Source organism: Ursus americanus, chromosome 12 (genome assembly GCF_024610735.1).
Source record: "Ursus americanus isolate L20-20 chromosome 12, mUrsAme1.1.p, whole genome shotgun sequence".
Classification (NCBI taxonomy): domain Eukaryota; kingdom Metazoa; phylum Chordata; class Mammalia; order Carnivora; family Ursidae; genus Ursus; species Ursus americanus.
Window position 1 is genome coordinate 43,435,738 of NC_142138.1, and position 15,995 is coordinate 43,451,732.

General features: G+C 42.4%; 1 protein-coding gene and 1 pseudogene across 2 annotated transcripts in view; one reads left to right on the top strand and one right to left on the bottom strand.

The window, feature by feature from the left end:
• TGFBR3 (transforming growth factor beta receptor 3) overlaps positions 1-15,995 on the bottom strand; it is a 191,393-nt gene that overhangs the window by 133,988 nt on the left and 41,410 nt on the right. The gene's annotated exons all lie outside the window — the stretch shown is intronic.
• Positions 10,505-11,517, top strand: LOC123795400 (etoposide-induced protein 2.4 homolog pseudogene; annotated as a pseudogene).

Sequence of the window (15,995 nt, forward strand, 5' to 3'; positions counted from 1 at the left end):
ACTGCCATAGTATTTACAATAGAGAAATACTAGAAATAACCTAAATGTTCATGAGGGTACATCTGTACCATGAAATATATAAACTGCAGTTAAAATAGTGCTATTTGTACCGACTTACCGGCCCAAACACAGCCTTTATTCTCCAACCTGCTCAACCTTGTGGGACAGAAGTTCAAGTCAAATCCGTTTAGAACCAACAGTATCTCTATACATCTACATCTATCTTTTGGGGCTCAGCTGACATTCCACCTCCCTTGCTAACCACTCAAACTGTCCCCATTAAAAGCCATCTCTCTTTGAACTCCCTTAGACTTTGTTCTTCACCTTTATCGATTTCTACTTTACCGTACAGTTATTTGCATGCCTGTTTTACCTCCCTTACGGGGCCATGAACTCCCCTGTAAGCTGAATAATGCTCCAGTCAGTCACCCATTCACAAACATTTACTGAGCATCTAGCTATATTTTATAAGGTATCATCCAAACCACTAGGGATACAGAAATAATAACATTTTCTCCATTTTCAAGGAGCTCACAGTCTGATGAAAAGATGGGCAAGTGAACAATAACCAAGGTGCTACGGGGACATGGAGGAGGAACCTCCCTAATCCACCTCAAAAGAAGGAAAGATGAAACTGTCAAAAAAGTCTCCAAGCAGGTGATGTCTGAGGTGATTCTTCAGAATTAGTTAAGGGGCGCCTGGCTGGCTCATTCAGAAAAGCATGCGACTCTTGATCTCAGGACTGTGAGTTCAAGCCCCACATGGGGCATAGAGGTTATTTAAAAATAAAACCTTTAAAAAAATTTTTTTAAAAAAAGAATTAGGTGAAGTTACCCAAGCAAAAAGGAGAGGAAAGGACAAATATGTACTAAAATCAATACAGGGGGCGCCTGGCTGGCTCAGTCAGTAAAACATGCAACTCTTGATCTCGGGGTCATGAGTTCAAGCCCCATGGTGGGCGTAGAGCTTACTTAAAAAAATAAAAAAATTAAATCAATGTAGGTACATCTACTTTGGAGAACCGGGTGGCGGTTTCTTATAGGTTAAGCATACACTTACCATACGATGGAGCAACTACACTCCTAAGTATTTATCCAAGAAAAATTAGAACACGTGTCCACAAAAAGACATGTTTGCAAATGTTCGTACCATTTTGGTCATAATTAAAGGAGACAACCAAATGCCCATCAACAGGTGAATGAATACATAAATCAGGGTATAGCCATACAATGGATATGCTCAGCATCGAAAAGGAAGAAACTACTGATACAAAGCACAACTGGTTTGTTAACTCTCAAAAACATTTTGCTGAGCAAAAGGAGCCAGACTCAAGAGAGTACATGAAATTCTGGAACAGGCCAAACTAACCTATAGTGACAGAAAGCAGGTCAGTAAGTGCCTGATACAGGGATATGGACTACAAAGGGACAGGAGAACTCGGGGGAAGGGGGAAGCGATACAAAAAAAATCTGTATCTTCCATAACTTGATTGTAGTGGTGGTTAAAGAAGTATATACATTATCAAAACTCATCAAACTGTACCATTAAAACATATAGATTTTAGTCCATGTAAATTTTACTTCGATAAAGCTGATTGATTTTATTTTTTAAAAGATTGTTATTTATTTATTTGCTAGAGCGCGTGTGCACGCACCTGTGTGAGCAGGGGGGAGGGGCAGAGGGGAGGCAGAGGGAGAGGAAAAGAATCCCAAGCAGACTGCACTGAATGCAGAGCCCCATGAGGGGCTCAACCTCGTACCCCTCCCACCCCCCAAGATCATGACCTGAGCCGAAACCAAGAGTCGGAAGTTCAACAGACTGAGCCACCCAGGCATCCCTATATAAGGCTGATTTTAAAAGAAAAAAATATATTGCACAGTGTTTGAGAACACAGACTCTGGAGCCAACTGCCTACTCTATGACAAGCTGGGTATGTAAGAGTTAACCAGTATTATTATTATTATTACTATTATTAGCATTCATATTCATATTCCAGGCAGAGGGAAGAAGACAAGCAAAGGTCTAGAGGTAAGAAACAGCATGGTACTGTAGAGACTACAAAACAATTCAGTGGTGAGGAACAGAGATTAAGAGGAAAGACAGGAAGGCGACGAGATCAGAGAGGCAAAAAGGGTCAAGGTTACTCATCTCTGTCTTCACACCTAACAGAGAGCTTCTGACACAAACAATCAAATGTTTGTTTTTTTTTTAATTGATGAGCATATAAGGAGATAGCACCTGAAACCCACTAGGATGGCTATTTTCAAAAAGACAAAGCATAACAAGGGTTGGCAGAATGTGGAGAAACTAGGCCCTCATCTATTGTGGCTGGGAATGTAAGATGCAACCACTCAGGAAAATAGTTTGGCAGTTCCTCAAAAGGTTAGACGTGGAGTTACTAGATGAGCCAGCTATTCTATACCAAGGTATACATATGCCCAAGAGAAATAGAAACATATGCCCACATAAAAGCCTGTACGCAAATGTTCTTAGCAGCATTATTCATAATAGCCCCAAACAAGAAACAACACAAATGTTCGTCAACTGATAATGGATTAATAAAACGTGGTATACACATACAATGTAATACTATTTAGCCATAAAAAAAGAGTTAAGTATTGATGTAAGCTACAATATGGATGACCCCTGAAAACATTATGCTAAGTAAAAGCCACCAGACACAAAAAGTCACGGATTGTAGGACTGCATTTACATAGGATGTTCAGAATAAGCAAATCCATAGAAACAGAGAGTAGACTTGCGGTTGTCAGGGACTAGAGGAAGGGGATAGTGGGGAGTGACAGCTAATGGGTATGGAATTTCTTTTGGGAGTGATGAAAATGTTCTAAAATTGACTGCGGTGAGTGATAGCTCTATGAATGAAGATACTAAAAACTAGTGAATTGTAACCAGTCACTTTAAACAAGTGAATTATATGGTATGTGAATTATGTCTCAAAGTCATTATTAAATATTTAAAGAATAAGATACCAACGGTCCACTTATTTCAAGCAATGTTTGATAAAAGCTAAACACAAAAAAATGTGAAACATCTCTTTTCATTCAGTCTGTTCAAATCCCATACGTGCCAGGTATGGTGGCCACAAATATTGAGTAAGACAGAGTACCTTAGCCTTAAGAAGCTGTACTCTAGGAAGTGGGAAGAGAGGCAGGTATATAGGGTAGCACCACATTAGAGGGTCCCACAGAAAGCTGTCCAGGCAACTGAGGGAACACAAACAAGGGCCAGGACCTCCTCTCCATCACTTTGTCTTTGACCTCTTATTCTTACATGGTCCTACCAGATGTGCATTTCTTCTTTTGGAAATCTGTTCACATTTATTTTGGCAGGAGACCCCTATGCTAACAATGTGACTGATTCTCTAGCTGATCAGTCTTGGCCAGTCATGGTACCTCTATTACTAATTGCCAATGACTGGTTCAAGGACAGATGGCGCTGTATCGATTCAGCCAATGAAGGCGAAGAGAGACATGCTGGGGGTCAGGGGAAAGAGGCTCTCTCACTCTTAAGAAAGCCGAAGGCTGCATCACATCACTCTTCCTTGGACTACGAACAAAACCCTGACACCTACTGAGCCACGCCTACAACCACCAGGAGACCTGTCTTCAGTTAAGATAACCCTATGGTAAAGACAGAACCACCTAAGAATTGAATGAAATTAGTCCAGTTTCCATTTTCTCCTGTCCACCATTAAGTTAAAAAAACTTCTAATGATGCCACCTGATGTTTTCTCTTCCATCGTGGGTCAGAAAGCACCTAGAGAGCACAGACTAGAGGCTACATCTGTTTCATTTCCTCCCTCAGAGTCTAGCATACGGTCAACCACTGCAGCTCATGTATTTCAAAAGAATAGAAAACAATGAACGGAGTTACACTTAACCCTAAATCTTTTAAAAAGCGGAATTTAACAGGAAAAAAACTACCTCAATAAGGCCCTTCCCTATTAAAACTTCCACAGTCCCCTTCATTGCCTCAAGCAAGGACCACGTTTTACGGAGGGAAGGCTCCTATCCCTTCCCCTCCACCACTTCCTGTGGTGCGATGTGGAAAAGGTCCTGGGCTTCCAGGGAAGGTAAGCAGCTTGGGGTAGGGACCCTGTAGGTGTGACGTAAAATGCCAGGGAAAGGGCTAGCATTTGATGCTAAGCATCATAGCAACAATCACAACAACAGAACTAGCGGGGCCATGTAGAGACTGGCGTTTACAACATGGAATGGTACTGGTTTCTATTCTCAGCATGTGTCACTGACTTACTGACAAGACAGTTAAACATAAAAAGGGTCCATTATCAGTGGTAACTGGGACAAAGTCCCTGGGCTAAAAGGAATAGGAAAACTCCAGCAGTAATCCCCAAACCTCCTATGTCTCAATAGTTTCAATTTCCTTCACGAAACCTTTTCTAAAACTGCTCTTACCAAAATAAACTAATTTAAGTTGACTTCTACTTCCTTTCCCTGATGTGAAGGCATGGAAGAATGAACAGGAAGAGACACAAAGATCCCAATTACCCACCCCTGCTTAAGGCTCCTTTTTATGCCTGCTGCATAAGATCATTTATTAACTAAGAATAAGTAACTGGTTTGTGATAACACAGTGCCTGGCACACAGTAGGCACTTGATAAATGTTTACTGATTGACTACAGCAAACTAGAAGCAAGCATGTGAGTGTTGGACAGAGAGGAATAAAGGCTTGACTCTCACAGGTTCACTTTTTAGCCAACCTGCTAAAAACAATAATAGTGCACGTCATCAAAAAGCTGAAAAGAGCTGGTTCTGCAGCTAAGGCTGCTGTTACTCACTGCTCCCTGAATGAATAAATCTATTCAGCTTCTCTGACCCCCGTCCAGAATACAAGTGAGTTATAGCCAGTGCAGACACCGGCTCCCAGCGAAGTTGTGATTAACCTCGCTGGCTAGCTGTAAATAGATACTAGAGAAACCCGTTCAGCTCCAGACTGTCCAGACAGGGTTCTGGTTAATGGCTTCACCTAGTTCAGGGTACCGGTTTTTCAGATCGCCCTGAGGTCTGCTCTCCAAAGCCCGACAGAGCCAGCACAGAACACACTCTAACAGGCTTCTTCCTGATCCCTTGCCCAAGAGAACCTGACTGTCATGATAGTTATAGAACAAACCTGGAAAAGTGGGCTTCTTCCCTGATTACAATTACATAGATCTGAGCAAGGGATTTGCAGGTACAATATTCGTGCCCGTGATGAACTCTCAAATATGACCAATCAACCCTGTCAATATTTTAGCTTCATTAACCGGCCAGAGGAAAACGAGTCTGCCACATGGCAAACTCACATTTCACACAGGTACCTCAGCGAAGACAGGGCAGAAACCTCACATCCATAGCCCAGAGCACAAATGTTCAGCACTGAAATGAACGGAAACCAACAGGAAACTTGTGGTTATCATTTAACTTAAATCCTGTTAAAGGAAGACCACTATTGATTTGGTTTGGTTTATCAACAGGAGAGTTCATAAGGAATTATCATGAGCAAAGAGTGGCAGCCACCCCAGTAACCGCAAAGGCCTAAGTACGGAAGGAGGACCAAGTACACTTAGCTTTACTTCCTTCCCTGAAGTTAAGGGTCCCTTGGGATGGGTCACCCTCATGAGCGGCAGCAGCTGTTCAAACCCCAGGACATACCCAGGACATACCCAGGACAACCCCAGGGGAAGTTAAGGAGTTAAGGGTTGCTAGGATAGAGCGAGGCCTGAATCCCTCTAGGAAGGGACGCTGGTTTAAGCCCACATTCTTCTCACTGTACTCATAATCAGTGGCACCCCACCCCCGGACCCTCTCCCCTTTTACGCCAATTCCTTGACATCCAACCAGATTAAGAAGACCAGGTGGCAGACCTCGAGGCCTCCTCAATGCACTGAATGGCTATTTTAAGCCTTTTTTTTTTTTTTTAATTAAGCTCTATGCGTAACGTGAAGCCTGAGCTCATGACCCTGAGATCATTCGCGTGCTCTACAGACTGCGCCAGCCGAGCGCCCCACGAATGGGTATTTTACAGTTGAAAGCTAAGGCTGACTTACACGTAAGAGTCCCTCTTTCTCCAAATATATGTCATTCCCGAACATCTCTGTTCTGTTAGCAAATCACCAGTGCCAGCCCTCTCGGCCTCCCCGTGTCTCCCTTCTCCACAGGGACATGGAAGCCACAGCTAAGCGGACTCTGACAGTGACAAGGCACAGTGTGGGGAAGGGAGCTCTGGAATGGCATCAGAAGACCTGTGCACTTGCTCCAGCTCTGCCAAACTAGCCACATGAATTTAACCTGGGCTTACACATCTTTAAAATAGGGGAGTGTGGTTTGATGATTTTTATGGGTCCTTCCAGCTCCAAACTCTGGGAACTTTCAATATAGACTATAGCTTCATCTATCTACACCCCAGTGAAGTATCCCAGTGAACATCTAAATGAGGCTAAAAGACACATGTGCTGGAAGGGTCCAGCCATGGAATCATAAAACCTAAGAATGCTAGAAGCAACTCCAGAACATAACAGTCCCCTCAAAGGAAGCTCTGGGTTTCACAGTGTGCTCAAAGATGTCTATGGCTCACCATTCCCCATGCGGAGTACTCGGACCATCACTGTGAAAGCAAGGACTCAAAGAGGACAAACTCCAAACTCAGTTATTCCAGACAAGGGTCTACTCTAAAGGTGCAGACCCAAAAATAGCTTTACAGTTTACATAAAAGCAGGACCTAAAATAAGATTTTCAAAAAGTCAGGTCCTTGGTACTAAACTTCCTTCTAAACCCATAGCTAGAGGCCAGCCCTGTGCAATGCAAGGGTATACTCAAGAAATTACCCATTCAAGTACCAGGGTCTTTGCCTCCTCCTTTCTCTGGCATAACCAAGATAAGCTCACCCTGGCATGGTTCTGCTTGGTAAAGGAGGATACCAAGCAATTAGGCCATGGTGCATGTCCCCCAAGGGCAGAACACTTCCCCAGCTACTTCTGTTTGGTATGTCTTTGTTTTGGTTTAGCCCTGGCAATCTGGCAGGCAATGTATTTCCAGGGGGAGCTCTGTCCATGGTGTGAATGCCCCGGCCTTGAGGTCCTCGTTCATTTTCATAAACAGAGCCCAGTTGCCACAGTGACTGGTGCTAGGAGCAGCTGCTAAATAGCAGAGGTCACCCAGAGCTTTCTTTGGGTTCTACAGTCTGGGCTATGTGTTCCTATGCCTCTGTGAACAGTGGGTCAACGGGAGCTGCAATCACACCGGCCGGTACTTCACACGGGAGTCTAGGCACTGAGGAGGAATGTGATTTCAGGTGGGGCCCAGACCCACATGACATATCTCAGCCAGGGGGCACAGGAAGAATAAAGGGCATAGGAGTGGTGACTTCCTCCCTGGGGGTTCCACAGTCCCCAGAGGGTGGGAGAGGGCAGGGCCAGAGTTCAGTGCAACAGGAAGGACCTTGGAAAAGTGAACATGGAGTTGGGCCTGTGATGCTTCTGAATCATGTGTGCCAATCAGGTGATTTCTCCCTTCTCCGTGAAGGTGTGATACGGTTCTCCCCACCTCCACAGCAGGAAACACTGCACCCCACCTGACACGCACAGGTAAAAAAAAAAAAAACAACTTCTGGACTGGAGTCCCAGCGGTCTTTCTAAATTAGAAACTCTCCCTATTGTGTTGCCATCTTCCCAAGGCAACCCTTCCCAAAGGCCACAAGATCTGTTTGACCAGTAATACAACAAGGACAGATGTGAAACACAACCGTGTCTGGAAACACGTATACCCCTGGCCACACCCCTTGTTGTCCACTTGCTAAGATTAGAAACAGTTGTTTTTTACTCTGCAAAGTAGAGCTTCTCTCCTCAAGGTAGATGCTTTCAGATAAAAATATAAAAACAGCTATAAAAAAGAGACTGTACAGCAGTTCCTCCTGGTCCTTACGAAGCCAAGTTACCTTGGCTGGGGCCCAAGGAAGCTGCAGAACAGAACCGAACACAAACCTCACTTATCATCTTTCAGACCCATCCCCATGTTAACATGGAAGTAATAAACATTCTTTGGTCCCAGTGCCAGTTCCAGAGACTATGATCATTTAAAATGTAAACAAAATGAAGGCTTATCTCTCTCAAAAACATATGCTTCTGTCTTTACCAACCATGAGCCAATTAGACCACAAAAAGGAGAGGTAAATGGGGTGAAAGTTTTCTAATTTATCAGTGTAACTCAAAGGTAAACCTGAAAACTTGGATCCATCATGCTTTCCAAACAGGACCCAATGTTTCACACATACGATGTTTCTGTGTTATTCCTACCCCTGTAGCTCATTACAGGCCAGAGGAAACCTAAATGGTTAAGAAGTTTGTCCTTAGGCAAATAGTTCAATAATTTAGACTTCAAAACATCCACGGTAACCTCTGTTCACACAAAGTAATGTATTTCCTTTGCCTGCTAAACATCAAAATGCTTCACAATTAATTACCTCTATTTTTAAAAACCCCAAATACTGTTAAATATAATGGCTAATATATTGGGGGGAAAAAAAGAGCATGTTCAAAATCTGCTCCATTCTCTGAAGACACAAAATGATAATTAAGACAACATCCACGGAATTTGACTGATGTAGACAATTAAAAAAACCAAAACAAAACCACTTGATGGCGCAGTGGGTTAAGTGTCAGGCTCTTGGTTTCAGCTCAGGTTGTGATCTCAGGGTGGCGTGATCAAACCCCGCTTCCACTAAGATTCTCTCTGACCCTCCCCGCTGCACGCGTGTGCGCGCACTCTCTCTCTCTAATAAATAAATCTTCAAAAAAAAAAACAAAAAACTTTTCCCTTCAAAATTACAATTTTTATCTTTTTCCCCCCTCCATTTTGCCTATGCACACTGTGAATCTAAGGATGGAAAGGTTTTTTATCCCCTTACATAGAAATTCAACAAAGTTAAAATTCCCAGTAAAGGCACAGCTTTAGAAAATTCAAAGTTATTTCTTCTTCTAACCAGTTAATACTTATACCTTCTTTTCTTTAGAGCATTCCTAGTTCATGATTAATGGAACACCTTAGAAAATAACTCCACACCTCCCACAGGGAAGTGTAAATGGAAGCACAGCAAGTGGCTTAAATGGCAAAGAATTTTATAAATACTAAGGTTATCATGGAGACAATGATCAATATTCCTTGGAATTTGTATGGGGAAATTTCCAGTTTTTTAAAAAAATCTATTTTCCCTCTATTACCCTCAAAACATCCACATTTGGTAATAATAATATCATCATCTACGGAGTATTTACTAGGTGCCAGACTCTCTTCTAAGCATTTTACTTGTATTTACATATTTATTCCTTAAAAGCACCTTGAGATATACTATTGCCTTCATTCTACAGCTGAAAACACTGACGTGGAATGATGTTAAGTAACTCACTCAAAGTCATGAAGTTATTGACTTATTGAGTCAAGTGACTTAAGGCAAGGCCAGCCCTGGGAGGGGGGCGGGGCAGTTGTGCAAGGAGCGTCGTACCTGGACTACAAGGCAGGAATCAGCATTCTGGTTCCAAAATCAAAAGGTGTTTCTTCCCAGAGAAAATGCTGACCCAAGATAACCCAAGGAATATGCCAATGAGTTCTGACCTAAATACATGTCCTCTTTCTATAGAAAACTCAGCTACTAGCACATTAAAGAGAGATACAAACACCAAAGAAAAAAGGAAGCTCAGATTTCCTTAATTAACTGGGCAAAGTTCTCAGCTAATGTCATTTTAATTTTACATATATTTTCTACAACCTAAAATAGTCTTTGCAAATTACCTAAGAAAAACTTTTAAAAGCCTTCAGAAAAGGGAACTATTTGGACTTTCTATGTTAAATTTTCGCTACATTTTTCTCCTACATTGTAATGTTTTGATGGCTTTTTACAATTCATATTTCTGGCCACCTTGTTTCATTAGCACTCAAAGTAGAGCTAAGCTCATATAACATCACTGGGGCTACAGTGTGAAGCCGCCATCCAGCTGAGCTGATTTAAACACCCAATGCTGACAGCATGGTATACCTCTGCCTTTGATAAAGTTAGAAACCTTTCCTTCCTTTCTAGAAAATCTTCACATATCAAAACAGAAAAAAGTACTTTTTTTCTGAGTGTATTTGAAAGTTGCAAATAATCATAAGATTATTATTAATATTTTTTCCTGAGATCTCATTTCCTATCCTCTGACAGGTTCTCCCTCAGCTCAGGCACCAAGAATGGGCCACGACATACAAGTGACAGTGAGAGTGGCCTGGTGCGGCCCAGGCATGCCCAGCGTGGGTGCAGTGGCCCGGGCCCTGGGAGGGCCCCGTCCACAGCTGGCGGCCGGGCACGGAGGGCCCAGGAGGAGCCGAGCGGGGCCCGTGGCAGGCAAGGCTCCAAGCAGGTCGGAGCTGGGAGGTTGGAGTGGCCGGAGCGGCCGGGTCCTTCATGATGAAGACTTTGAGATGCTTCCCTGTCCTCTGTAGTTGTTATTTGGGTGGTGAAGAGATGGCTGAGAGTGTCAAAACCTTTTCTCCAGGAATTACCAGGGGAATCAAAGACTCCATCTGGGGAATCTGTACCATCTTAAAGCTAGATGCTTGGATTCAGCAAGAGAGGAGAGTGTGGAAGGAGGACAAGCAGTATCCTGGCGCATCAGAGAGCCCAGAGTATAGAAAGGAAGCAGGAGAGTGAGCTACATCTCGTTAGCAGAAGTCTCCTCCTGTTTTATCAAGTGTTTCTTCCTGTACTACAGTCAGTAACAGCCCAAATTATTGGTGATCCATCACGACATGGAGATGTTTGGTCGGAGCTGGAATGCTTCCTTACCTCATTTTTCAGTGCTCTTTGGGTGCCCCCTCTGTGCTTAGCAAAGTTGTAAATGCCATTTTGTTTCAAGACATAGCTGATCTGGCATTTGAGGTATTGGGGAGGAAGCCTCACCCATTCCCTCGTGTCAGCAAAATAACTGCTGACATGCTCTTCAACCTTTTGCTGCAAGCTCCTTTCCTCATCCAGGGCATGTCTGTGAGTCTCTTTCCCATCCACCTTGTTGGTCAGCTGGTTAGTTTTCTGCATAGGTCCCTTCTCTCCTCACTGGACTCCTTTGAATATCGTTGGTTCAATAAAGGAACTGAAATGCACCAGCAGTTGTTGAACATAGAAAGGAACTGGCCTTACTACTTTGGATTTGGTTTGCCCCTGGCTTTCCTCACAGCAAGGCGGTCCTCATATGTTATCAGTGGTGGCCTCTTCTCCAACCTTTCCACCATTCATTATCAGTGCCAATAAGCAAAGACCCCTGGCAAAGTATACCTTTCCCAGATGCACCTCTTCTCCTTGGTAAGCAACAGACTTTTCCGCAAGACGCTCCACCTGCAGTCCGCTCTGAGTAGCCCAGCCTCTGCAAAGAAATTCCCTTGGCCGCATCTCCTGCCAGACTGAAGGCTGCTGCAGGCCATGGGGCCGCCAGCCATCCAGAAGGGATGGGTGGAATTGGAAGGAAGCTGTAGGAGCTCTCTTCCTTGTCCCCTCCTCCACCAGGAAAGGCAGGACCTGCTCTGCCAAGGACCCTCTGCCCATTCCCTTCTCTCTGAGGAACTGCGATTTCTGTCTCCAGTGTACCTAAGGCAGAATCTTCCTGACACCGGTATGTGGATTTTTAACACCAGTGAGTGTGAATGGACCACAGGTTTCTCTGCAGGTCTTTTCTAGCACTTGCCAGCCCCAGTGCCTGGACTGATATGAATAGTTTTTTCCTCCCTGTACCATTTACCCTCCCAGCTCCCCGTCCTGCCTTCCACCATGCTTGGATGAATGGATTTTATAATTCTGGCTGTTGTATTCTGCGGGCCTGTTATCTCACTCAGGTGAGATTTTGGTCTCTCTGGCTCCACTGCAAAACACAAGCCTGGAGAGATGGGGCAGGAGGAAAGACCTCACAGCCAGATCTGCTGGGTTTGGGGGAGTGATTTTCTTTCTTCCTCTTGAAGGGGAAAAAACTTTTTTTACTGGTACATTTAAAGTTCCCCAGCTACAGGGAGGTACCAGCTTTGGACAAGTGCCCTGCAGCACCGAATGCTCAGAGAACCTGAACTTGGAACCCTAAAGGTCTAAGTGTACTGCTGGCCACTGCAGGGTCTGTCTGGTATTTCAAAGGAGGACTGGGTGCTGCAAATAGGCACTTAAGGGGTAAACTTATTAAACTCATGAAGCCTGTGACTGGTTGGTGTTCTGTCATTTTAAAGAGATGAAATATGGGGAGGGGGCAGACATCAAAACACTTATCCAATTTTAAAATGTCACAATTAGGGGCACCTGGGTGGCTCAGTCAGTTAAGCGTCTGTCTTCGGCTCAGGTCATGATCCCAGGGTCCTGGGATCGAGCCCCATATCGGGCTCCCTGCTCATCGAGGAGTCTGCTTTTCCCTCCCCCTGATTGTGCTCCCTTTCTCTCTCTCTCTCAAATGAATAAATAAAATCTTAAAAAAAAAAAGTCACAATTAAACATGAGCTGGTTTCCAAAAAAAAAAGTGAAAATGACATCTCCCCACACTAAATTGAAAACACATTCACATGTGAGTGTTTAATCGTTAATTCCATCATTTGAATAATGGGCACCTACTTCCCCAGTAGTTGTTGGAGACACAGCAGTGAACAAGGTAAGCAGCCTTTTCTTCTTCCACGGAGCTTCCATTTAGGCAATTAAAAAAATATGGCAGACCCAACTTTTAAACACAAAGCTCCTCCTCCAGGAAAGGACAGATCCAACAACCCATGGGGATGTTTTGTGGAGTGAGGTCCGGCGACGCAGGCACTGACTCTCCCCTCTGGCTTAGTGCCCCCACCCCAGGCTCAGTGGAACAAATTTCTATGTCAAATATGTACCCAACTAACTCAGAGCAACTCTATCTACAAACACAAGCCTTACTTCTTCTATGAACAGGGAGCAAAGTCCTTTAAGTCCCATGATACACCATTCTGGTCACTTTTAGACAACCCTTAATTATCAAGAATCCTTTTACCTTGCTGTCACCATTCAGGTGGGTTATTTGTTAACCAAATTCCCTGCAGCCCTACAGAACTAGGGGCTGAAGAGTGGAGGTTTACAGCCAGGTGGATTGCACAACACAAAGAAGAATTTCCCAAGGGCCAGGGATATTTTAAATTCAAGTAAAAGGCTAGAGGCTCAGTCAACAGGATATTAGAAAGGTGATTTATGTACCAGGCTGAGCTGAACCAGATAATCTCTAAGGATCCTTAAAATACCAACATACCACAAATCTAGAACTCTAGTAGTGTGCCTTATGAATGTAAAATCTACCCAGATGTAACTTATCCAAAAACATTACTTGAGGATAATGTTACTAATGAGATACAAACTCAGATGTCATGAAGAAATAAGCAACCTAAATATACCACATGTTAACCAAGCAATAATTTTAACAACACATGAATACTCAAAGCTATGGCTCAGCAGAGCTTAGTAAGTGCTCGGCAGGTTTTGAGCACGTGAGGCATCATATCTCATTAAATCTTGAAAACAATCTAATGAGATGGATGCTATTATTATATTAGTTCCATTTTACAGATGAGGATGCTGACGCAAACAGAGGTTACAAAGCTATTTAGTGGCAGACCTGGGATTAGCAGCAGGCAGCTGGCTCTCAAGCTTGTGCTCTGAAGCACTATACTCTGTTAAATTGTCTTGGTGGGAGTTGGGAGCATTTCCCTCTTAGACTGGGTTACATAAATATCCTGAAACAGTTAACTACTTAAAGGAACCTTTGAAATGTGATGAATGAGACTTTTCTGATGTAAGATAATCATAAACTTCTTTTCTAGATATAATACATACTAAATTTGCTATACTTCACTAAACTATAGAAGTACTAAGAAAGTTCAGTCAGTTTCCAAATCTTATTTCCAAGTAGTAACTTAAACACTGGAAGAATCTGGCTCAGAATCAATTACAAAATTTTCCTATGACAGTGTAACAAACACACACTATATTAGATATTTATATTTCTGCTAAATATCAGAGATGCCCAAATTGGTGATTATGACAGAGCTGGCCCCCAACTGTGGCAGTTTCCATTACAAAATCCACATTACAGGAATTTAGGATCCTGTTTAAAAACTGATTGAGACTGATAATAGGACAATACACTCCTGGCCTCCCCCTCCCTTTTGTTTCTTCATCTTTAAAAACTAAAGCCATCAAGACTCCTTCCATTTAAACTAAAAAAGGAAAATGTTAGTTACAAAGTTTGGGATTCCTAATACATTCCAGCTGGCTTTTTTTTTTTTTTTTAGTCTGCATTGTAAATATTAAGGATGTCTAAAGAGTCTTAAGTTTTTTTTAAAAAGCAAGTACTAAAGTAACTAATTAACTTCATGAAGATTTTAAGTATATAATGTATATTACAACCTAAACCTGCCTCAATATAGATTTCAGTGGTATATGAAGAACCCATAACAAAGAAAAATGACTTATCTAAATATTTATACATCTCTACACAAGAAGTTTACATGTATATACACAGAACATTATAGCACAAAAATTCTAGGAAATCACACTTCTTAATTTATGATACACATAAACTGACAAAAAAAGTATTCAGCAATTAAAAATATTTCCCTTAGTAGAGTAAAAACCAATTAAGATCTAAAACCACAATTTTCTGAAGGAGACCCTGAAAGAATAACTTTACAGGCCTAAAAAGCCACAATGGGGCTCTCTCAAATCCCTGCCTCACAAATATTACTGTATTATATCCTCTAGATATGATCCTTTTCATCATTAAAAGTATCACTCTAGAAATTACGTGTAATGCTCCATCATGCCCAGGCTGCCAAGATGACACCCTTGAGAGCCACAGTGATTTGGAATCATAAAATTTGGGAGCTGAAAGAAACCTGAAGACCTTCAGGCTTATCTCCCTCACCTGCCAGGTGAAAAAACAGATACAGAGAAACTGAGTGACCTCCCCAGAGCCAAGACTTCTAAGTGAAACCCTTCACTGAAACTTCGTTTGGGCCCGAAGATGAGATTCGCAACCCCCCCCCCCATGCCAAGATAGATCTTATTTAGCAAGCAGCAATTCTGAAATGTTTTGGTTCTTAGGATCCCTTTATGCTTCAAAATTACTGAGGACTCAAAAGAGATTTTGTTGGTATGTTTTATCTATCAACATTTAGCAAAACAGAAATGAAAACTGAGTAATTTTTAAAAATATTTAATTCAGGGGCGCCTGGGTGGCACAGCGGTTGGGCGCCTGCCTTCGGCTCAGGGCGTGATCCCGGCGTTATGGGATCGAGCCCCACATCGGGTTCTTCAGCTATGAGCCTGCTTCTTCCTCTCCCACTCCCCCTGCTTGTGTTCCCTCTCTCGCTGGCTGTCTCTATCTCTGTCGAATAAATAAATACAATCTTTTAAAAAAAAATATTTAATTCATTTAAAACCAACAATAATAAAGCCACAGCATGTTAATGCAAATACTATCTTTTATGAAAAGTAACTATTTTTGAAATAAAACAATTTAGTGAGAATAGCAGCATTGTTTTACATTTTTGCAAACTCTTTAACATCTAGCTTAATAGAAGACAGCTGGGTTTTCAGATCTACTTCTGCATTCAATTTATTGTGATACATTGTTCTGATTGAAGGATATGAAGAAATCTGGCCTCACACAGATATGTAGTTGGAAAGGAGAAGCAAAGTCTCATAGTCTTTTCACATACTTGTAGCTAGCTGTTTCTTCTTTGATATTTTACCTAACCTCATTAAATAGTCATCACTTAAAGGTTAGTTGTGATGTGCAATCTGAACTGCATAATAAACTTTTCATACCTTGTTACATTAAAATCCATTGTTCTCAAAATACCAATTACAAAGGTAAAACTAGTAACTTTTACAGCAGAGAATTCCAGCAGACACCACTTTAGCCAAGTGATAAAGGCTGCCACCACCAGTAATAAGACATATCAAC